Raw genomic sequence first — 25565 nt, 5'->3', positions numbered from 1 at the left:
CCTCAGCCGCTCCTTGTAAGACTTGTTCTCCAGACCCCTCACCAGCCTCGTCGCCCTTCTCTGGACTCTCTCGAGCACCTCAACGTCCTTCTTGTAGCAAGGGGCCCAAAACGGAACACAGTACTCAAGGTGCGGCCTCACCAGAGCAGAGTACAGGGGGAGAATCACTTCCCTAGACCTGCTGGCCACACTGCTTCTTACACAAGCCAGGATGCTGTTGGCCTTCTTGGCCACCTGAGCACACTGCTGGCTCATGTTCAGCCGACTATCAACCAGTACTCCCAGGTCCTTCTCTGCCAGGCAGCTTTCCAGCCACTCATCTCCCAGCCTGTAGCGCTGCTTGGGGTTGTTACGCCCCAGATGCAGGACCCGGCACTTGGCCTTGTTGAACTTCATACAGTTGATCTCCGCCCATCAGTCCAGCCTATCCAGATCCTCCTGCAGAGCCTTCTTACCCTCGAGCAGATTGACACAGGCACCTAACTTGGTGTCATTTGCAAACTTACTGAGGGTGCACTCGATCCCCTCATCCAGATCATCGATAAAGATATTAAAGAGGACTGGCCCCAGTACTGAGCCCTGGGGGACTCCACTAGTGACTGGCCTCCAACTGGATTTAACTCCATTCACCACGACTCTTTGGGCCCAGCTACCCAGCCAGTGTTTAACCCAACCAAGTGTACACCAGTCCAAGCCCCGAGCAGCCAGTTTCTTGAGGAGAATGTTGTGGGAAACGGTGTCAAAAGCCTTACTGAAGTCAAGTTAGACCACATCCACAGCCCTTCCCTCATCCACTAAGTGTGTCACTTTGTCATAGAAGGAGATCAGGTTCGTCAAGCAGGACCTGCCCTTCATAAACCCATGCTGACTGGGCCTGATCGCCTGGTTGCCCTGCAAGTGCCGCGTGATGACACTCAAGATAATCTGCTCCATGAGCTTCCCTGGCACTAAGGTCAAACTAACAGGCCTATAGTTTCCCGGGTCAACCTTCCAGCCCTTCTTGTAGATGGGCGTCACATTTGCTAGCTGCCAGGCGACTGGAACCTCCCCTGATAGTCAGGACTGCTGATAAACGATGGAAAGTGGCTTGGCCAGCTCCTCCGTCAGTTTGCTCAGTACCCTCGGGTGGATCCCATCCGGCCCCATCGACTTGCATACATCCAAGTGCTGTAGCAGGTCACCAACCATTTCCTCATGGATAGTGAGGGCCACATCCTGCTCCCCATCCCCTTCCACCAGCTCAGGGTACTGGGTATCCAGAGAACAACTGGTTTTGCCGCTAAAGACTGAGGCAAAGAAGGCATTAAGCACCTCAGCTTTTTCCTCATCCCTTGTAACTAAGTTTCCCCCCGCATCCAGTAAAGGATGGAGATTCTCCTTAGTCCTCCTTTTGGTGTTGATGTATTTGTAAAAACATTTTCTGTTATCTTTAACAGCAGTAGCCAGATTGAGCTCCAGATGAGCTTTGGCCCTTCTAATTTTGTCCCTGCACAGCCGCGCAACAGCCTTATAGTCCTCGTGAGTGGTCTGCCCTCTTTTCCAAAGATTATAAACCCTCTTTTTTCTCCCAAGCTCGAACCACAACTCTCTGCTCAGCCAGGCCGGTCTTCTTCCACACCGGCTTGTCTTTGGGCATGTGGGAACAGACCGCTCCTGAGCTGTTAAGATTTCCTTCTTGAAGAGTGCCCAGCCTTCCTGGACTCCTCTGCCCTTCAGAACCACCTCCCAAGGGACTCTGCCAACCAGTGTCCTGAACAGCTCAAAGTCAGCCCTCTGGAATTCCAAGACAGCGGTTTTACTGGTCTCCTTCCTGACTTCGCCAAGAATAGAGAACTGAACCATTTCGTGGTCACTCTGCCCGAGACAGCTCTCGACCACCACATCTCCCACCAGTCCGTCACTGTTTGTGAACAGAAGGTCTAGCGGGGCACCTCCCCTGGTAGGCTCACTAACCAGCTGCGTCAGGAAGCTATCTTCCACGCTCTCCAGAAACCTCCTAGACTGCTTTCTCTGGGCTGTGTTGTGCTTCCAGGATATGTCTGGGAAGTTGAAGTCCCCCACGAGAACAAGCACTGACAATTTCACGGCTTCTGCCAGCTGCCTGTAGAACTGCTCATCAGTCTCCTCATCCTGGCTCGGCGGTCTATAACAGACCCCCACCAGGATGCTTGCCTTGTTGGCCTTCCCTCTGATCCTAACCCACAGGGACTCAACCTTATCATTCCCAGCCTGAAGTTCCTCAACATCAAAACACTCTCTAATATAGAGAGCCACACCACCACCCCTTCTGTGCTGCCTGTCCCTTCTGAAGCACCTATAGCCAGTCATTGCAGCACTCCAGTCATGAGAGTGGTCCCACCACGTTTCCGTGATGGCAACCAAGTCATAGCCTTCCCGCTGCACGATGGCTTCCAGCTCCTCCTGTTTGTTACCCATGCTGCGTGCATTAGTGTAGATGTAGACTTTCTAGAGAGAGCAATCTGCCTGGTGTAGACCATTGCAGCCCAGCTAGCGGTCGACAGCCGTTAGAGGAGTTGTTCGTATGGGCGGAGGGGGGAACATTCTGCGCTCTCTGCCCTCCCTTCTTGCTCTGCCTGCGCGCACTGCTGCGCCCTGCCCTGGTCGCCGCGCTCCCTAGGGGCTGCTTTTGAACGGCTGGGGAGGGGACGCTGCTGGCTCCGCCTATGCCTCATCAGCCTCTCTCGCAAGGGCTGCCGGGTCCTGGCGGCTCCCTCGAGTGGCCTCGATGGCGGAAAAAGAGCCCTGCCTGTCCCGATCCCCCGCTCCGCTGCAGAACGCGTCTACCCCGGAGCTGATCGCCTCGGCAAGTGGAGATACTCTCATATATACTGAGAGTATCTTTTTTGGTAGCTGGTATTTACCCATGATGACTTTTGTGAGTACCTCCTAACTGATTTTGGATCTGTCTCTGTATTTTGCAGGATTTGGTTTTAGGTACTGTAAGAGGCAGCAGAACAAGCCCTGGGATATGCAGGCAGGTGGAAGAAGCAAGGAAGAGCTTTTAACAGGAAAGAGCCTTTAAAGGAAAACTGCTTTCAAAAAGAATTTTATTAAAACATTTATTTATTTATTTATTAACACCACTGCCTGGAAAACAATTTATTTTGATCTGTAAGACTTTATTTAGATTAACAGTTACCCTAAAACCATAATAACCATTACAAAAAAAAATGTGGTCATTCCCATCCTAAGAGTTTGGGAGTAATTGGATTTGTCTGGGCTGCTGGTAGCAGAGCTCTCACCTACGAACACCAGGGACGAGGAGCCTCAGCTGGTGTGGTGGAGCCCTGCTTCCCTATGGCTGCAGGAGTGGGAGTGAGCTGGTGTTTGCAGACTGATTAGCTGTCGCTGATCCAGTTAATGATTTTCCCTTTCCAGCTATTTCTCGGAGTCTGTAATGCTGTAAAAGAACTGCATAAGAAAAAAAAAAACAACAAACACAACACAAACAAACATGCCGTCATGTTTTATCAAGAGGAGAACCTGGGTTTGGACACTTGGTGTTTCTTCTTGATGTGCAAACACACAAGGTCATAATATGCACCTCAGATACCAAGGTTTAGCCTTAAGAAGCCATTCTTGAGGGGGGTCATAAATCTCTAAAGGGAGATAATGACAGAAGTGCTGATGCAAACTGATTATATCAGTCTGAATGCAACTGCCAAAATACAATTAAAGAAACAGCTTATATTCTCTGTCTCCTAGGCAGGATATGATTGTTCATGTCATTACCACACTTGTTATTTTCTTGGTGACAATTGATTTAATGTACTGTTTGGAAAACGTATGTGCTTATTCTCTCAGTGCTGATTTATGACGTGATAAGAAAGTGCCAAATTTTTTAGCAATAAAGCAGATCCTGTGCAGTGTGGGATATAGTCAGCATTTCATCCTCTAGTCCCCAAAGACTAATGGATAGATTGAGAGAATTACTGTTGGCTGCCGTTTAGTACAGTTGCATTTAATATAGGTGATGTGTGGCACTAGTCTGCCGGATTCTACTGTTGTGCCTAGAGTTTTGGAAAGCAGAATTGCTCACTGTAGCTCTGCTGTGCTCCAAAAAGGCTCAAACTTCACACAGCTTGTGGGCATGAGCACTGGCTTTGCTGGGAAAGGTGGTGGTTCTTCCACGTAGTTCTTCCACCCCTGCCCTATGTCTGCTCAGGGGATAAAATTCTCTTGTTGTTATCTTCTGTGGGCATGCTAAAGTAGGGAGGGTCCAACCAGAACTCATGACAGTCAACGGGAAGGGGAGCTCAGGTTTGGGGAGGTTATACTGGTGCGTTTTGGTGTTCATCGGGTAAATCTAGAGAGCATTGGTGGAAATGGGTGATCTGAATCAGCAAACACCTTTCCACATTGTACCAGTAGTATTCTTGTCTTTTATTTATATTCTTAAGGATTATTTTTCTGAAGGGAGGTTTGTACTGATTAACTGGTAAACAATTAGAATATGGATTTTCAGTGGAGTAAAGTCATTATCCAAGATCTGGCACTTAGTTTTACAGAGTCAAACGAGGTATCTGCTGTATCACGTGAAAAGATGCATAGCTCTGACACACATTAGGTTGGCTCCTTAATTTTACAGTTGGCTTTGCTGTCCAGTTTGTAATAACTCTTCTTTATTTACTAGACTCATTTTGACTCTTTGCTCTGGCTCTTGAATAGAAGCTGGAATTAAACTTAGGCAGAAAAGGTGCTTTAAAATAAATCAACAGTAAATGTGCTGAGTAATGAAGAAAAATATAATCAAAATATATTTCCTATTTTCCTTGAAAGTGTCATCTAGCGCAGATTTATAAAAGGAAATGTTTTCAGCACTTGGTGAAGTGAACTGATTTCTGGTCAAAAATCTTTTGATTTTGGATTGTCCAAGCTAGTTTTTATTAATAGATTATAAAAGGGAAAAAATCTGAATTTTTGAATCCTAGCTGTTCTTTTACTTTGGAAAAAAAAATGAACTGAACTGGAGTGAAGGAAAGAAAAAAGCAAAACTAAAGAGAATATATTCTTGAAATCTATTGGAGAGGTAGCTAAAATGTCAAGGCTTGGTTTGTTACATAATGAGACTCCAGCTCAAATGCTTAGACAGTGACTCCCTCACCTCATTTTTTCAGAAACTTTGTCGATAGCATATAATTGCAAAGATTAGCACTTAATTTGATTTGTTTCAGTAGGGACCCAGTAACTTTAGGCAGTGATGAATATTTTCATAATACATCGAAACTGACGTCTATAAAGAAAAATGCATGTTTGAAATTTAAACTAAACTATTTTGAATATAACCAGTGCTTATTAACTGTTGAAAAAGATGAAACAAAATCTTTTGAATCAATAAGTTCCAGTCATTAGATTACCAAATACCAGTCATGATTTGCTCAGCTCCATGGCATCAAGATGCCCCGCTCTCCCTAAAAAAAGGGTATTTATGTGCATACATAGTGGGTGCCCGTGTGCTCTACTGTACTGCAGAACCGATGTTTTCTGAAGTCATTGCTTTCTATGTTGGTGATCTGGGAACAGCCATCAGTAGGGCACAGAGTAGAGCAACAACCTGCTGAGAGGTGTTGGGCAACCCAGGAACTTGGGGGGAATCTTAAATTTGGCCCTGAAAGGGATGGCGCAGGGGGTTTGAGACAGGCTCTTCTTGGAGGTGCTCAATGAAAGGGCAAGAGTCAGCAGACGCTTAAGGCAGAGCCCTTGCAAGGGCCCTTTCAACCTGAATTATTATTATTTCAACCTTTCAGGGTTTTGCATGAGGGCTTCGCTGCCTCCAGCTGTGGGTTTGCAACTGGCTGATGGTGCTGTGCCCTCCTGCCATGCCACCCTGAACTTCTGTAGGTGCATATTCCATATTTTTCAGTCTTTCTGTTGTGGCAATGTGTATTCTCTCTACGTGCTGTTGAGTAATGCTGCAAGTATCATTAATGCATAAGGATTTATTTAAAACTATTCTCTCTGAGGCCTGAAGGAAAATTTCTCATTGTTTACCAAGCTGTATGTATAATAAGCACTTGCATCACTTACTGAATTCCTAGTGATATGGGAAATACCCGTGTATTTCCCAATGGGTTGGTGAATATTGTTGCAAATCAGCTTGCTTTATGAACGGCTTTGTATCGACTGTCGGTTTTAATCTTGCTGGTGTTGTTTGAGTGTTTCACAGATAATGGCTTTTGCCTCAGATGGCTCATAGAGTAATGGAGATTTCTTTAATGAGGATCATTATTATTTGTAATGCACTGACCTGATCATGCATCAGGTTTCCATTGTGCCCTATAAAACCACAGGGCAAAAATATTTTCAGTTTTAAAGAATATCCAACCAAAGCATAGGTCAAATGTCAGCAAAGCTGACTACAAAAAACAAAACCAAACCAAAACAAACAAACAAAATAAAACAAAAAAACAAGTCATGTTAATAAAATAACTTTTGGGGGACGAGAAGGAAAACAAATGTTCATGATTTAATTAAAGCTGCGAAGAAATCGGACGCTTTGAAGTTGTGTGTTACTGTTTCTCTCTTGTATGGAATCCACATTTGACCTTTCAATAGAATAGAGTATCTCGCTGAAGAGAAAATGACTCATTAAAACTGAATGTGATAGATAGCACCTATTAATCAATGGTATGGAAATTCTTTAGGCTTCGGACTAGGTGTTTAGATGCATCTCTTGGGAATCAATATTGTTTCCAAGTGACTAAAACAAAATCAATAGGAGACATAGATTTCATTTTGGTTACAAATCATTAATTTCCAGTGTTTCTGAACTTTAAACTACAAACAAAATCTTTGTAAAAGATTTTGCCTTTTAAAGAATAAGCAGTACTCAGGAGATCCTGACAAGTTATGTCATCTGAGGTACAGCATCTTGCAAGCATCTAATTCACTATTCCTGTGGTCTTGCAATGTATTGGTACTGCAGACTAGCTGTGAGCAAGATCCTGATTGCAAATACTCCATCAGTGCATTGAGGGTCTGTAGTAAAAACTGAGATTTTTCTGTCATTCCTTTCTATGTTATCTTATACTCTTCTTTGGAGTATGCTCCTGTAGAAAATGCTGATATGATATAGAAATGCTGTGGCTTGGAAGAAATTTTCTCTCTCTGTTAAAGAAACAAAAGTGAAAACACCCTTGAGCCATAGGGATGTAAAAAGCTAAAGCAATAACAGCCTTTAGGTTACTGCTGAAGACTTAAGATGGGACAACAGTTAAATCCTAAGGAAAAAAAAGTGGTAACAGAGGAGGTTGGGGGAGCAGAGCATGAACTTCTCTTCTGGGAACTTAGAAGCCAGTGAGTCATCTCTCTTTATTCAAGGGGCAGGGACAGAAATGAGATTTTTATCCCACAAATATAAGGAAGTGAATTTTGGGGCATTGCCTGTACTGCACTGCAGCATTACATAGTCACTACCTTATGCTGTTTTGTTGAATTTTTATGCGAGAAAGTTAGCAACTCCCACACTGAGCACCTGACCTGTAATACTGGTGCTCAGGAAAGAATAGGCCTATTGTGAAATTGTCTCCTCATTAGCTGTAGCCTGCAGAACATTCATCCTGGTTCCCATCACTTAAAGCCTAATCAGTGTCCTTGCTTTTATTTTGTTCGATGATGCATACAGAGAAGAAGGCATTGCTGTTCTATCTTGGTAATGCTTTGTACAGTTCCACCTCCCCACCTCCTTTCTGAAGCTAGGTTTGTTTGAACAAATATGATACTGGGAAAAAGAAAAATTAAAAGTGGGCTACAGAATTTTCACTTTTCTGCTACAAAAGGTCAAGAGCTCTTAACATAGACTTGAATCTCAAGGTGTAATGGAATGTTATTGGAAATTCTTATTGGATTCATATTTGCACTCTTTTGTTCTTTGACGGTTTCAAGATGTGAATTCTCCCTGCTCCTCTGTGGTGCTTTGCAGTGAAGATTACTAGAAAAAAGAGAAACACAGTCTAACTTCCTCTAGCTGTTACTCTGTTGATAGTCAAGTGTGCAATTAACACAAAACCAGATTTAATACAAAGCATAACAGAGACTTGCAGCAGAAGTGAAACTTCAGGAAATCTGGTAAAAGCTGCCAAGAGGAGGAGAGGTTGCTGCAAGAAAGAAGTAGAGCTAAAGGAACTCTGATTGGAGTTGAATGAATGCAATAATAAAGTATTTGAGAATGTTCTTGTGAATAAAACCTGCTGATTTGATTTGCTGATATTACATGGGATTTTAATCACTTATTTGCAAGCATCTGGTTGAGCTAATTCTTATTCACATGAGCAAAACATAAAGACGAAAGTGCCATGAATACTTGCTTAGATTTCTGAGGTATTCCCACTAGAAGTGGCTTAGTCCTTTTGCAAAGCTTTTTTTCTTTTAATTTGCACCAAAGACTATCAAAGTTACATGTGTAGTGAGGGAACTCTTGAAAATCAGTGTGTTTGTTGACCATAGGTTAAAAGAATGGAAGAGCGCTGGCAGCGTAGATCATAGAGAAGAGGAAGGGGTGACTCAGTGTGACTGTCCTGAAGATGTCAGTAATATGGGGCTACCATTTTATGGACAGAAATGGCTGGGGTGGTTATTACTGCTCTCAATTTAAATATTAATCCAAAGTCTTCAAGAGTTAACCAATTAATGATAAATCTTTGGTACCAAAGGCATTATATGAGTATTTAATATGGCACAGCTTATAAGACAGTAAATCCCACTTCTGAGCAGCTGTAGCTGTTTGCAAGCCTTTGAGAAGCACCACGGATTTGTGGTGTGCAGCATTAATCTACAGTGGCTTGGCCACTTCAGAGGTGTTCCAGGTGTATTGGTGGGTTACCTGAGAATGATCAGGTTTGCGCAGGCTCAAGTTTTGTATCTTCTTCTCTCTTAATTTTATGCCAGGTCAGATATCATTCACCCTTCCATAGCAGGCACTATACTGTAATGCATATTATAGCAATATAATGATATGTGTCCTCAACAGCTAAGGAGCCCTTTCTGTACTCAGAACCACATATTCTTCTGGTCTTTGGCAGAAACATCATGCTGTTATTTTTAATTTTGTTCTTTTTTCAGACACACACTGTGTGGTCTTTAACATCCACCTGAGTGACTGTGAGACTCAGCTCAGAGGGAGAGTCTTTATTAGGTCAACATCTTTCATCTTCTCTTGCCAGTTTTAAAATTCTCTGTGTGAGATGTCATCTACCCTCTCCCCCCTGAGGTGTGTGAACCCTGTGTCCCATAGCAAGGGAAGAACACACAAAACCTCAAGGGGCTACATGGTGGGAAGGAGACTGAGTCCTTGTCCTGTATGCCCCTTACCCAGGATGGTATGTGAGATCACTGTATGGGATTTACTCTATTATGTAGCATATCCAACTTCTCTGACGATTTCACGCTTTCATTTTTTTCTTGTGCACAAGTAGATGAGGAAAGGTGTAGAGTCCACACCCTCTTCTAAGGCTTGTTTCTTCTTTTTTTTTTTTTTTTTTAATTGTTGCAGCTTTGTCAATTGAGTCTGTCACTCCCACCCCATCCCTTCACAGCATAGGAGCAATTACAGCAGAAGAAAGTCCTCTTGCTTGGATGGTTCATAGACCTCAAGGAACTGTTTTATACCTATATTATCTAAAGAGTTGCTGACTGGAGTAGTTTGGCTTTTCTCATAGCTGAGCACTGAGAACAGTAGCAAGGTCTTGGGCATCTCTTTGGGCCCCCTTTGCTCCTACATTCAGCTCTGTGCTCTGCTGTCCTCCCCTATGGCTGTTGTAGCATGCTGAGGTTTGTCACTGTCTCTGAGGCTTTGTCAGGTGTGTGCTGTCCCTGATAAAATCAACACTGAGTTTTACTACAATAAAATATTGATACACTTAAAATGAATCCCAAGTTCAGATCCTGCTAAGACTTCTGTATGTGTTTAACTATTTGTGGTGGGTGTCTTCTCTGTCTGTATGAAGTAGAGTTGAATACATGCATGTATGCATGCGGGTGGGAGATTGCTGTGATTTTGTCATTCAGGTTCACCATTTGTTCGTGTTTACATTTATGAGTAAAAAGAGCTACAGAAATTCAGTGGAGGAAAATATTCTTTCCGCCCCCTCACATTGTTAGTCTAAGTCACAGCAGTGTTTTTTTGTTTGTTCTTACAGGTTTCTTTGCTAGGGCCCTACTCTCATCCCTAAATTGATTATTTTTGCTATAGGTTCGTATTTCAGTATGCAGATGTACAAAAGAGGCTACCTTCAACCCATACTCTGTACCTGCTGAGATTTGATTTTGGAATGACCTCGTTCTCTTGAAGACTGAAGATCGTACTTTGTAAATTAATCTCTTCTCAAGGCCCAATCCAATCTACCAAGTAAAGATTGAAGGAACCTCCTATAAAAAGCTTATGATAAAGTCCAAATGAGACCACTGTAAATTTCACCATGTACTTCAAACAAAGACAAGTGATTCAAAAACATTTATTCAATGTCTTCTTTGAGACCAAAGGTGCCAATTAACTAGGCCTTGCTGCAAGTTGAGTTCTTTTTGCTGTCAATAACCGTCATGCAAGATGCATTAGTTCTCTTACAGGCACTTACCACGGAAATTTTATGCCTACCTTAAATTTAAACATGAGTTATTGAGAGAGAAACGTACAAGAGCTCCTACTAAATTATATGCATCACAGTTAATACAATCATTTCTTTCATGACCTGGTGAAACAAATGACAAATAAATGGTAGGTCATTTTGCTGATAACAATGCAAATATGTTGTTAAATGGCTTTGGAGCCAGATAGAGAACATCATTACCTTTGACCTAATGTCCAGCTCTACATTGCCACTTTCTAACTTAATCCTGAATAGATCCCAATTAAAATCAGTTTAGTTGAAGAACATTTTAGGACAAGTTTGTGTTCATCTGCTTAATTATATTTCCTAATCAGGTAAACTTTAGTATCTGTCATCATTGATTCCTGAGGCTGGAAGTTGAATATGTCCACGTGTGGGAGCAAATTTCAGCTGATAGGACTTTCATAGCCTTCATTATTGCTCTCACAAATACTGACAAAAAGCTTTAATCAGAAGCTGCTAGAAGCAAGTTAGTCAAATAAGAAGTCAAAAAAAAAAGTACTTTTCTTAAGGTTACTTTTGCAACAGTACAGATTTAAACAATATCTTCCTTTCCTTACTATAGTAACAATTGGAAAATAAATGAAGTTTCATATCTCATGGTGAACATATGTCTGGAAATGGTTTAATTAGGAGACTAGAAACAAGTTTATCACTTACACTGATACTGTGCTAAGGAGCTGTGAGGGGCATTGTCTGGTGTCTCTTCTTGTCTATCCAGTGTTTATGAAGAGTGGCTTTTTGGTTCCAAGGTTTTTAGTGTCTGATGCATGAACTGAGGTGCTCAGGCAAGCTCAATTCACCTCTAGCAAGTTATTTTTGCTACCAATAATAAACTGTATAGCACTTTAGGAAGTTGTAGAGTTTATCAGCTGCCATGATTAAGCACTAATGCTATCAAAACTTAAACTTGCTATTGTCCTACTGACTTTGTCATGCTGAATTGTGTAATACAGTGGGAATGCTCAAGTAAAAAGAGGAAGAGTAGTTTCACACCTTGACTTAGCAGAAGTAACTCAGTCTGTAGATGTTTAACCTGATTGGTGTCTTCTGACAAGGAAACCTCAAGGTTCATTTTGTATAACTTAGGGCTGGGCATGAGATTTTTAGTTGTCACTCTTATGGTCAGAAGTGGTGGGGAAGATAGCAAATTTTCAAGACTGGGAGAAGGCAGAATAATGGCTTTATAGGCATAGTTAGAGGTATATAGGCTCTTCTCTAGACTACTGGTAGGGGATAACTTGGTCTTAAGTGGAACACCCAGTTTTAGCTGCACTGGTGGCTATTCAGTATTAGTTGTTTATAGTTTTGGTATGTACTGTTTGCAAGCACATGCTAAAGCTGGAGATGCCTAATGGCTCTGCTATTATTGTTTATGCTAGATAGATCTAGACAGCATCCTCCCAAATGTGATTTTGTTGCTGCAAGAGAGGAGGCAGGCAGTTATGCTGTAGATCATGCAGGATTATTGATTTCAAATTCAATGTACACAGACTTTGATAAACTCAAAGAGTTTAGGAGGATTTCCTTTGCTTCAAATCTCTTGTCAGGTTTAATCAGTCTTGAAACAATTTTAAAGAATATTTTTAGGCTATTCTTGAACCCAGGAAGGAAGTGGAAAAAAAATCCTCAAAAAAGCCCTATTCCCTATGTTTTTATAGTAATTTTTAATTATTATTATTTTTTAATTTTTTATTGGAAACAAGTATATGGAATCTAATCTTAAACCACAGTTACACAGGCTCCCTTGCTGCTGTGGCTGCTTTTCCAGGCTGGATGTGTTATCACAAGTAGAGATGCCTTAGGTGCCATATAAAAAATAAATATGTCCTGGTAACTTGTTGGGGCTGCCACTGAGTCTGCAATACATGAACAGGAATGAATGAGTCTTGTCTCCCAAAACTTTTTTAGAAAGCTTTAATTTTGAAATAAAAGAGCAGGCGAAGATGTGAAGAATTGAGGTAAAGAGACTTGTTCAAAACCATGTGGGAAATCATTAGTGAGGACATAGCTTCTGTCACCTGGATCCCAGATCCCCAGATCCCTGTCACATGTCTCAGTAAGGAGACAGTTTTGTTAGCAAGGCTTTCCCTGCATGTTATTTATTGCTTCCATCTCTCCTGGCCTTCTGCAAGGTCTTTGGGAAGCAATTAGAATGGATATTTGAAAATCCTTAGTATTCTTCCCTCAGTTCTCTCTTTTTTTTTTTTTTTTTTTTACTATTTTCTTTTTATTTTTGTGGGACTGGGTTCTTCTCCAAACATTTAGAGGCTTCCCTGTCTGTGACAGACTTCATAATTTTCATGACCGAATTACGTTACATTACTGTTCCACACAGACATTGTAGTGATCGATAGCATAAAAATAAGATGTGGCTACAATTCCCACCGAAGAAAGATTAACTGCCTCTATAGATTTCAAAGAACAGAAGGATATGAATGGAGAAAGGAAAATAGCCTACTTTTTCCCCAAATGCATTGGGTATACAGAGGGCATCCGTTATGCCAAATTCCCTGTTGTACATGTGAGAGAAAGGTTGGAAGTATCAGGTGAGTTGTGAGGGCACAGGTCGGCTCTCTGCGAACACCTATTTGCTGTGAATGGGTGTTTATGCTGATCCCAGGAGGTGGTTCATGACAAAGGGATGGATGTTTTTGGCTCAGTTCTGAGTGCTCTTGACAAGTAGGAAGATTAATGAGTTGAATAAACGAAAAATGTATCAGGAGGATATTTGTTCTATGGAAAGATGAAGAATATAGAATGAGAACGCTTTGGGTGTAGGTGTGCCAAGACACTTGCAGAATGCAAAGGTGTGGTAGGATCACCGAGACTGCAGAATGAGAAGCAGCTGCAAGGAAGTTCCTGAGGTTCCCCGCGGTGGGTACCACTGCTCAGAGCACTGCCACAGCACTGTGCACCTACCCAGAGGTCAAAGCTTTGCACACTTTACTGACCCCTACCATTCTGTGAGGCTGATGAAGTGAAAATGGGAATTCTATCCCTCTCGAGAAGCATGAGCCTTGGTGATGGCCAAATGATGCACTGAATGCTAAACATGGGCTAATCTGTGGGGCCGGGGGGGCTGTTACTGAGTCAAAATGCAGTGGAAGGGAAGGTAGGCACTAAGCTGCCAGCTCTACATGGATTCAAGTGGCTGAGAAATTCTTTCTGCAAGGGTGCGATCTGTCAGGGCCCCGGTATATCAATAGGGGTTGCATGTCCCACCCTACCTGGGGGTTTGGCTGCTGACGCTGAAGTCTGACCCCCTGACTGCTCAGAAGAGCTAGGAGAAACCTCATCCACCCAGAGCCCCTGCCCCTTGGTCCAGGAGGTCTTTGTAAGCTCAAACACCTCTCCTTTGGCCCTTGCCTGAGCTGTGCTGTAGGTAGACCCGTGCCTTGCTGGTCCTGACCTCGTTTGGCTGACTTCTTGGCTGGACCTGGGACCTGCCTCTGGTGGTCACTGTGGCTGCTGTCATGGAGCTGCTCTGCTTCAAGTTCCAGCAGGTCACACCGTGTGAATTCAGGGGCTGTGTCCTCTCTGCATTTGAGTGAGTCACTGTCAAGTCCTATGTAGCTCGACTTGGAGAGTCTGAAAGAGAGAAGCAAAGCTTCAAATCTGATTTGGGTGGCCATGGGCTACCTGGAAGTGCAGGCTGTGGTCTGCTGTTACCTATCACTTGGGGGTCTGCTAGGAATACCCTGCAGCAAGGCTGGGAGACTTGCCTGCCCCATGCAGTAGTGTGGGTGAGAAGGGTAGAAAGATGGTGGAGGAGCAGTAAGCACCTATCTTAATGCAACTATATTAATCTGGTCTGTGTAGCACTTACCTGAGTTTCTGTGAGGATTTCTTTTCCACCAACTGACCTTAGAGATGATAATGCTGCCATTTGCTGTAATCTGTTATTTTTCACTGCAAACCCCAAGTGTGTAAATGCTGAAGGTTTTGTGTTTGGTCTTGCTAATGACCTACAGAAAATCTGTTCTGTTTGCCCTTGCACTTCTCATTCTTCAGTTTGTTGAAAGTCCTGTGTTTAATTGCAGTCAAACAGCTGCTGTTTCTCTAGAAACATGCACGTTAGAGACATGAACGCTTAAAATTAATAAATGTAGCGTGATGAACCATTTAGTGTGCATATGATTTTTATTCTGTCTGAGGCACATAACTGAGCAAACATGTATCGCTTGTTCTGCACCTTCCAAGAATGAGCAGAAAACTCCCTTTTCTCTATGCTTTGTGAATAAAATTCTCTCTTTGCTAGTTTTGTTCGATGTGAGCAGCACCAAAGCTGGGTTTTGTGGTTGCCTTGTTATGCGTGTCTCAGTATGGTCCTTATGTCTGCTGAGTGAAATTTACGATGTTTATGATGGCTGATTTGTAGGTTTGGTCCACATCACTGAAGACATGCCCACATGTGCTAGCAATGGTATGGGAAAGAACATTCTAGTATTTCTAATGGTACCTGACATGACACTGAATAGCCAAGAGGGGATTCTGACATGGCTATGTGGCTTCTAGGACTTAATGTAGCTTTTGAGAGCTAGCTTGGGTATCTCTGTGCAAGTGCTGTGTGCAGTCTTGTAATAGAGATACGACTTGCCACATGCAGGTAACCAAACAATGCCGAAACACTCAGGAATTTGCATGGCTGGCTGGCAGCATGAAGGATATTTCTGTTTTATCCTCTGTTCAGGACAATGTGGAGTCTGATTGAAATCATTGTAGGATAACAGTTCTGCAGGTGCATGCGTGCTTGATCTTGAATACTTGGTAGAAGTACTGAAAAAGGAGCTGGTATTGGTGGAGTGGGGAAGGGTGGGAGACAGTGTGGACCCTTGTAGCGCTACACCTTGATTTCACCTCAGAAGACTTCTATGTCAGTCTTCCAAGTAAAGCTCAGTTTATGCACTAAAGCATGATTTATTGCAAAGTTTAGATCACACTAGGTAGTGTAGAGTCCAAGGCAACTTCCCCTTTTCTGTGAGCAAATTTACATTGTTCTACAGGATCCTAGTTAAAAGACAAAATATAAAATACTATTGGAGGACCAGTTGATATTTCCTGTAGTGTTTAAACCTGAGCTTTCAGATACAGTTGTATACAGCCATAACATGAAATGCGGTAATGTTTGGGAGCTTTAATATTGAACCAAGAGGAATTATAAACTCAACAGCTGGACATCAATTCCACAGCATTAATTCTGTCACAAATCAAATACATCAGAAAAAAGGTCTTGTCATCAATAGTTTAATGCCATGTAAAGAATGCAAATAATTCCACACAACTGTGCAGTTTCTTTACAGGAGCTATTTTAAACCAGAATCATTAGATGCAGTACTGTGTGTTAATGGCAATTAGCTTCTGACTACCGCTAAGGGTTCCTCATCTACCATTGACATTAATTATTCTATTTTGGCTCATTGACTTGCAAAATCACTAAATGATTCCTTTGTTACAAAACACCACATTCAAAGAGCATATCTGATGGAAACACAGGTCTGCTCATCATCTTATTGCTATTGAGAACTTGTCACTTTGGAGAAGAATTGGAGAAAACAGAAATTTTTGCAAATGGTTTTCAAAAGAAATTAAAGTTGTTATATTTAGAGTGTGTCTGCTTGTCACTCATGCTTTAGCTGTCTTACAGTAGAGGGCAGAAGTGAATTCTTTTCAATTTGCAATCTTCAGGCTTGTAAATTGAAAAATTCACATCTGCCCTTTCTAGCTTAAGAAAGATTGACAGCAAAAGGTCACATTTTCAAAATGAATATGTTATGAATTACCCCTTATGTTGTATCATTATTTTCAGATTTTATATTGGCCCGCTGCAATAGTTTTTGAGCACCCAGTAATCTTTAACATAGTTATACTTGCAACACCTATATGACAGAGGGAAGTCCTATTATCTTTCTGTTTGTAACCAGAAAACCCAATTGCAACAAGTCTTGTTGACTTGTCTGTGGTTGCATGAGAAGTCTGTGATAAAATCAGTTGTCATGTTACTATACAAGTTGCTCGACCCCTGGTTATGTTGTAGTGTCTTCTGCAAGGTGGGACTCCATCTCTGTTTCTAAGGATGAGGATGCAGGTTTTATCTCACTCTGTGTGCTTTCTGATTTATTGCTGTAAAATTTCTGACATATTACCATACATTTGAATGTTTTACAAGGTTTCTGACTTGAGGCACTGACGAACCAAGGAAACAGTCGACAAAGATCAGCAGTCAGCTGGTGCATGACAACAAACAAGAGCAGGAATTCCAGAGAGCAGCAGGTAGAGACAGTGCAAATATTTGTGTTTCTCATCTTTGCAGAGGTCACAAATTTGGGTTGCAGAATGTTAATTAGACACCTGCTTTGCTTTGTCTGAAGACAAAGGGGAAAAAAAAGGCTAGCTTTCTCGTGTGTCATTTTTTGACAGCTTGAAGTAGCGTCATATTTTTTTTGGTGGACAACACTATCATTACCTGCAGTTAAAATGTTTTTGTGGCATTCATTCCTAGACAGTGACAGTCTAAAAATCAAACCCATTTGGGAATACAATTAATACTTGGAAGGAGGAAGAGTCTGAGATGTATAATTTAACTAAGTGACAATGAAAGGTCTGACATAATCAGACAACTATTTTAAGAGTTTGAGCAGCAAGCAAGGAATAATTACTCAGGATGGATTGAGGGATAAAATTAGGAAAGGTCAGACTATAAAATGGTCTCTAAAAGGAGATTGCAGGAGACACTTTAGAAACAAGAGCGGTAGAATTTTACTGTAAGTACTTAAAAAATGGGTACCACTAACCTAATAAATAGTGATTTTGCATCTAACATTTGTAATTCATGAGTGTTGGGGAGCTTGGGGTACCTGAGTGGTTTTCCACTAGAGCAGCTGAATGGCTTCAGCTCAGGTGCACACCGTGCACTAAAAGCTGTATAACAGTTGGTTTTTGGAGATGAAGATTACCTCCTACTCTGGAGCAGAGGAATGGATAAGAGAAGGTTACAAGGGAGCATGGATGCCCAGGCTTCTGGGGCAGGGTCTAGGATGAAAAGCATGAGTTGTACCAAAAGGGATGGGAATGGGAGTGGTGGTGATGTGGCAGTGGAAAAAAAGGCAGCATCTGGAGGCATGCAGGGAAGAGGCAGTCTCAGAGCGAGGTCAGTGCAGATGCGTCCTTTAAACAGAAGCAAATGGAAGTCTTTGGGGAGGCTGGGGAGGTCCGTCAGTTGGAGAATGGGGGAAGAAAATGAGAGATTGCTTCTTAAGGCAGCAGAGGGAATGGCAGGCACAAAAGCCTAGTGCTGGGACTGTGCCTGGATAGAGTTGAGAAGCTCCGTGCTTCAGTTGTTTTTCACATCATCCAATGATTTTATTCATGTGTTTTTGGGAATTGAAAATTTCCTTTCATCTGCAGTCTGCAATTTCTCATTGGCTATTCAACATATGTTTCTTTTTGGGAAAAAATAGTGACATTTCCGTTGGCATGAAGTGCTACCAGAGGAGTTGCATGAATTTGCATGAGCCACTTTTTATTTGTCAAGTGCTTGAAGATGCTTCTGTGTTTTTAAAATATAAAATTCTCACTGAGAGAAAGTATGTGTCTGGGTGTAACCCAAGAGCCTGATTCTCTTCACGTTCACCTCAGTTTCATACCAAGGCAATGCTGTAGACTTGTCTGAGTAGGGGCAGTCTGAAACTCAATATCTCCTCCGTTTGTGATAGGAACTGTGTAACAGTAATAATTCATGTTCATAGCTTAAAGAAAACAAACAAAAAAAGCCCAACACACCACCACAAACTTGTTTGGATAATAAAATGTTCAGTAATGAAGTAATCATAGATCGGTGGGATCACCTGAGGGTTTTTATATATCTGTCTCTCTTCCTAATATGTTTTCCTCTTTGCCTAACCATCCATTCATGCTGTTTCTCCTCTGCAGAAACACAACACAACGCTTCTGCTGACTGGACAGAGGGTCAGATCAATACAGGGCAAATTCCTGTTAATGAGATTTTGATTCTTTGACATTTCAGTCAATGTTTACTTGAAACACATGGTGGGAGTCTGATGTTAGCAATCCGGTTCTCAATCGTTTCTGAAGTAGGCAATCAGAGATACTGGTGTCTTTTATTTATTTATTTATTTATTTATTTTAAATGGAGGTCATAAATTTGTGTTGCTCAGTGTTAATTAGCTCCTTAATATGCCATTGGTCTGCATACCATTGAAAGCTTACTTTCGTGTTGGTGCTAGCTTTTAGAAAGAAAGTTTCAGTTTATTTTACTAGACAACCCCCATGTCTCTTAATTAGTAACTTCCCCTAATTTAATTCCATGGCAGTGACTATATGACAGATGAACTAGTCTTTTGTGTGCACGCGATGCAAACAGCATTTTTATTAAACATCAGAGGTGCACAACCAAGCAACACATCCATCAGTTACGTTTCTATTTGCTGTGTTTTGCCAACATCTAATTTCTGGGGGATTGCACTTTTCTGTTACCAAAAATGCATCTCAAAGGTGAAATCTCTCATTTCATGAGAGAGGATGAGGTAGCTATTTTGATGTTAAAACATTACTTCTTGTAGAGTCTGGGCTGTCCTTTGCCATTAACATGTAACCTGGGTCACTTTATGTCCAAATCCTGCTGTATGCAGGACAACGGAGATCATCAAATGACAAGTCTCTTCTTTTTTGACCAGGCTTGCCTCTATTTAAGTGGAGTAATGAGAGGACAGCAGAAGAGCCAGGAACAGGTAGTAATGGTTGGTGTGTGCCCAGTTAGATAATGTTTTATCTCAGAGAGGGCTGGAATGCCACGAGACATCGAGTGAGGACATACACAATACAGATCACTGGCAGGTTGTAGAGGTATTTGCTGTGATATCAAAGATAGATGATATCTTCTGCACTGGTGGTTGCATTTTGAGAATTTCTTTCAAAAACTGTTTATAGGTACATATCCTAAGGAGAGTATCTCTTTTGGATCCAGAGTGTGTAAAGTAACTTAAACATATAATACTGTGTAGTGCTAGCGCTTCCCTAAGATGCTGAACTCTAAGTGTGAGTTTTAATCCTGACAGTCTGAAATAGAGTCTAAATGGTTAAAACCGGAGTACCTGACTTGTATTGACTGTGTCCTGCATTAGATCTCATTTGACAGTCTCCAGCTGTGGGAACTAGGACTGCTGCTGTGATCTCCCTGTTAAACAGGTCATTTTGAGCCATTCATTATAGCTCACCACTTCCTGCAAGTATAAGGAGTTTTTCAGGTATCAAGCAATGTATATTCTGTAGAGCTACTGCAATCCTTCATTTGAGAGGGGCTTGTCACATCAGCCTGGCCGTGAAAGGCCTCTCCTTAAATGTTTTATTTTAAAATAAAGTGTAGCTCAAGGCCTGGTATGATAACTTCCAGTTAGTTAAAAAAGAACCTGCTGGAGGGCAGCATTTTGAGAACAGACAAACCAGCATTTGGAAATTCGGCCAGACAGAGGTCTACAAAAGGTCGCTCAGAGATGCAAGGAGAGAGTTGTTCCAGATGCTCCCTCTGTGCTCTGTCTCTGAATTTTCTTGACTCTGGGGACCCTCTGCATAAAAGAATGAAAAGAGCCAGGTTCTAGGAACGGGCTGACCCTCTGGCCAATGCAGATTGGTCAGGCAGCTGCAAAGCAGCGGTCAGAATACAGTCCCGTTAAACGTGATGAATTATAGCTTCTCTTTCTGAAGAGGGAAAAAAATCCAAATCTACTGAAATTGAAACATAATAAAATAAAATTCCTCTAATGCAGGGTAATCATGTGAATTTGCCTTACACATTGTGATTTACAGGGCCTTAAATGTACTTCCAATTTCTGTCCCTTTTATTCTGTGCAGTCTTGGAAAACTGATCGGTTGAACTTGGCTTTGAGAATAACACAATGCAGCCAGCCTAGCTCTTCTCCCAGACAGAACCATGCTATTTATTCAGATGAAAATATTTATTAAACTATTCTTGTGCTGGCTTTGCTATCCTTCAGGATAAATAAAAGTTTCCAGTCCAATTAATAGCTAACCAAAAATGAAGAATATTTGTTTGAGATCTTGGTGGATGAAATGAGTCTCAGCAAATACTGCAAATTACTCCAGTAGCATCTTTTCAGAAATATAATACTGAACTGCAATTGTAGTAAATTATCGGCTTTTCTCTACAATGCTTTGATCCTTAGAGCAATTTTTTTTTCTTTTGCTAGTATGCATACCCCCAAAAAAGAAATGTAACAAGATGCTTAAATTGCTGAGTGTTGTGTGTGATATCGATTGGGCTCATTGATGCTGCATTATCTAAGACTAAATTGGCATCAACTTTTTTTCCCTCTGAATCCTGAAGATTTTGTGTTCTTTTTAATTGTTGGAGGAAGGTCAGCACAGAGTGTACCCTCTGGCTTTTAACCTTAGACAGAAACGTCCTAAATGAATAGAAAACTGCACGTCAGTGAAATGAACTCTTGCTGAAAGCAATGTGTAGGCTTCTCATGTTTTGCGTTTGTGATGACACAAGCTTTGACCTTGGCATGTATCTTTTTGAAAGACGAGTCACATTTGTTGCCTTCAGCCTAATAGCAGTGCTGATGGCAGAAACTATGCACTTGCATGAACAGCAGCTCCTGACCTACTGCAATTTGTAGCCCTAGTTGGAGAAACACTTTAATATTGAAGTGCTGTTCTCTTGTAATATCTCAGCATAAGTTTCTCAGCTTCTGTCTTTCTGCAGTCAAAATGGAAGTGGTAAGAGACATGGATGGTTAGGGCTTGATCTGGTAAATTAATTTCTTTGCCCATTTGGCTGAGCCTGGCGTCTGGTAGTTGTAGAGAGCTAACCTTGTGGACTGGACTGTTCCTACAGCCAGAGGGAATTTCTGAGCTCATCCCGTATCTTTTTTTCCAGCTGTGGCAGGCAGGAAACAGGAGTCCTCTGCAATATCTCAGCCTTTGGCCCCAAAGAGCAGCAGTGTGGTGCATGGGTGGAAATGGATGCTGTGGGGCAAGGAGTCCTGTTTATTTCCCCCGAGCATTCAACTCAGCCTCCACGGTGTCCCACAATGCAGATCTGAGTAATGGGAGGAAATACAGGTCAAAGTTTTAACTTATAAACAACTGGCAGGCTGGAGGTGCCAGCACAGGCTGCGGTGGCCTTTGTGTGAGAAGGGCATCGAGCCCAGAGAGGTCCACGTCTCAGTGCCAGCTGATCCTGTGCTGCTGCACTGGTAGGAGATTAATTTCAGCACCTACTTCTGAAATTATTTCAGGGTGTTTGCATCAAATGCTGTGGCTGAATGCAATCAGGTTGAATGCACAGGGAGAGAAGTTTATTTTCCATCTACCTGAGCTTACCCAAAATTAGGAAAAAAAAAAAACAACAAACCTCAAGCCCATTTCCCTCGGGGTTTTGGCTCGTATTTCTTTGTTGAGACAGGAGATTCATCAGTAGAAGAATAGCTTCCCATCTGTTAGGGATGCAGAAGAAGAGAAATACATTTGGTACTCTGATTCCCCCCACCTAAGTTCTGCTCTCCCTGAGGAGAAACAAATTTGGTTTTCCTTCGAAGCCCAATGAGGGCAAGAAGAAAGTGGAACAGCTGAAAAACTTCTCAGCATTTTAAAGAATATTTGGAGGATAAACAGGCCTGGAGGCATCACAGTGACTTTGAACAAAGCTGGAAGCATTACTGGCCTCTGTTTGCAGAGGTCTGTGTAAACAGTTTCCAGTTGGGTGAATTTAGAGGCTTCCCTGGTTTGATTTGAAATTTCACTTAAATTGTCCCCAGTGTGTCAGGGACACTCTCAGGCAATGGCAGTTGGGAGATTTTTCATGTCACCAATTTGACCATCTGCCTTTGACAATAAAACGTGTGCAGCAGTTGATGAGATGTTGCAAGAAAACACAGAACGTGCTGGGAAAAATGCTGTGAGCAATTCGTGTCTCATTTCTCCCCGAGCCTTCAGCCAGGGAAAGCTGTGGAGCAGATGCAAGCCCAAAAGGAGGGGATTTTGTGCACTAAATAAGTGAAATTGAAATACCAATCTTCAGATGTGAACCAGCTATGAGAAACATTAGATGCTTGCACAATGTTTATGGGAGTCTGTACAAAACCTGTGTGTGAAATCTCTATACAGTAAGCTGAATATAATGCTTTTGTATATGGTTCTTCTGAGTGCTGTTTTGTGAGCAAGAAGATGCTGAAGAGTTTGTGGTTTCTGCCTGTGATTTAGCTTAGGATATCCAGGTGGAGTTTGAAACACCTCATCCATGGGTTCCTGGAGACAGCTGATGCTGAGGAGTGCTCTGTATCCGGCAAACCTGGAAAGTGTGTGACTGCCAGCTCTGGCTTGGAGCGAGGGCTGGGGGATGCAGAAAACCCTCTGGCTCCAGCTCTCTGTCCCACCAAAGTGGGCCAGGTCTCTTTTTGTCTCCCTTCTCATTCCTGTTTCTGTGTTTTCCATCGAAAAGCATGCTTCAGCGTGACTGCGCACGGTCTGTCTTCCAGCAGGAGAGGCTGGAGAAGAGATTAGAAAAAGAACCAGGTTCCAATTTCCATTCAAAGATCCCTGATATGGTCCCAAGGGCTCTGCTGTCCATGTGCCAAGCTGTTACTTGTACAAGTGTGTTACTGTTTATGCATGTAATGTGTCCTCTTGGTTGCTAAAAATATGATAGTGTAAAGGGAATGTTTAGTTGTTAATCAAATGCCTTAATGGCAAGAACTGTTTTTTTCAGAGCTGAGCCTTATTCATGCATAGAAAGAATTTCCTTTGATTTACACCGAGCTCCTTTTGTAGGACACATTTCTCTGGTGGTTAGTATGGTTTTGTTAATCTTTTGTTGTGCTGTGTTAAATGCAATTATTTTCTGATGGGCAGAAAACTAAAGAGCAGCATTCTTCAGGAGACCCAGCTGAGGGTGTAAAGAATGACCTCACAGAACCTTCCATTAACAGGAACCTCTGACTGAAGCTGCGCATGGGATGCTTTGCTCATCCTCTGATCTTTCTCCCTGCCATTTTTTTTCCAGCAGCAGCAGCATGCTTCCCTCTTTCTCAGTCACTGAGATGGCCATGCCTGTTTCCCTGGAAATAGCACTGAAGCTGAGGCCCTGCAGATCAGCTCCTGCGTGCACTGCTCTGAACCATCCGACCCCAGCCAGAATTCACCGTGCCAGATCTTTGGTCTGTTTACTCAGCACACCCGACACCAGGCTCCTGAATTCATAGCTTTGCTGTGTTGAGGTCTGATGTGAGGCATGGCCGTCTTCTTCCCTCTTTTTCTCTTTGAGACCATGTTTAGGAGACCTGGATTTATTTTTGCCGTTCTGCAGAGCTGTAAATATCAAGGGGCTCTACACAGTTATTAGTGTTTTTCTGCCCTGTAGGCTTCAGAAGGTAAGATTTTTTAGCATATGGGAAGATGAGACTATTAGAGAGACTGCTGTGAAGTGTTATGTGAAACACTTTGATTTCTTTTCTTGCAGAGCACATTATGGGTCATGTTGCCCTGAACTGTTCTTCTTACACCCACCTGCTGTCTTGAGCTCATTTCCTTACATTGAGAAAGTACCTGGGAAAGAATTGACTCAGAAAATAGTTCATGGTGATGTAATCCTATAAGAGTTTAGAAAAGTAGGCAAAAGAGATGTTTTAAATGAAATAGTTTGTCATTTTGGGCACTGGAACCTGCACCTGGAGATGTTTTCTCACCGGTAGGGGAGATCTACCTTTTGCCATGCTTATTTACTGTAAGTTTTTCTGAGCTCTTTGAGGAATCTTGGACATAGATGCTAGGATGTGAGGTCACATTTCTACATCAGTTATACTGATGTAGAAATAATATCATATATGTTATATATAACATACATGTTATGCTAGTAACATGTAACATATATGTTATGCTAGGATGCAAGGTCACTCCACATTTATTGTGTGGAGTGAAGTAATGGAGAGCCAGCAAAGGCTGTTTATAAATTGGTTTTCTAAGCACTGTTGGGCTGTTCTAGAATTTGTGCTGTGTATTTCCTAGCATTTCATCCGCACATTTAGCAATCTATACTCAAGATCACTTTTCAGTTTTTCATTGTCAGTTCATGGCCTGCCAGAAGAGTGAATTACTTTTCTACCTGATCATCTGCTTATGCAGGCACAGAAGAGAACTTTTAGATCATGTTTCTGCTCTGTATTGTAAAATCCAGTGTTACTACAGGCAAGAATTTTATTTTAACACAGTATATCTCTCAGATTTCCAGAACAAATCCCATATGTAGCTCTGTTCCTTTCAAGAGAACCCCCTAATAACAGACATCTGGTCTTTTCCTGTATGCATTAATTTTGCTTCAATAGCCAATAAATGTTTGATGTGCACGTAATAATGCAAAGAAAAAGTGACTTTCTGCTGTGTTGTATTTGCTTTCATTAGATATTTCAAAGAGGATGTAATGTTTGTAGTGTTCCCAGATGCTTCATGAAAACAAATACTAATACCTAATTACTGCCTTACAAACACTTTATTCTATGTGGCAATAATTTATAATTGAATAGTATTAATTAGACCAGAGACTCGGTCCTGATCTAAGAGGTATCTGCCTTTCTGATCACATTTTTCCCCCCTTTAGCACATACATCCTTGTCATTTTCATTTTGTAATAGAGACAAAAGAAGTAGAATCTTTGTTAAAAATACATTCTTACTTATGATTTTGTCAAAATTTTACTTGAGTTTCTAGAAAAAGAAAAACAGTGAATGAAGTCAACAAGTTGTCTGGTCCCTTTCTCTACGTTACCATGTGTCATCATGGTAGCTTGAGGACTGGCAGTGGGTTAATGTCCTAACTAAAATCAATTATTTCAGAAAGTGGTATCTGTAATCGAATCAGAAACCGTTCATGGAAAAGAAACCAAGCACCAGACAAAGAGTTCAG

At 41.8% G+C, this 25565-nt stretch overlaps 1 long non-coding RNA gene across 1 annotated transcript in view; it reads left to right on the top strand.

Annotated features, from left to right (window-relative positions):
* LOC308177100 overlaps positions 1–25565 on the top strand; it is a 179329-nt gene that overhangs the window by 73007 nt on the left and 80757 nt on the right. The window lies entirely within an intron of this gene.

Source organism: Anser brachyrhynchus (assembly GCF_964034855.1).
Source record: "Anser brachyrhynchus genome assembly, chromosome: 13".
In the NCBI taxonomy this organism is placed as follows: domain Eukaryota; kingdom Metazoa; phylum Chordata; class Aves; order Anseriformes; family Anatidae; genus Anser; species Anser brachyrhynchus.
This window is presented reverse-complemented; position numbering and strand designations above follow the sequence as displayed.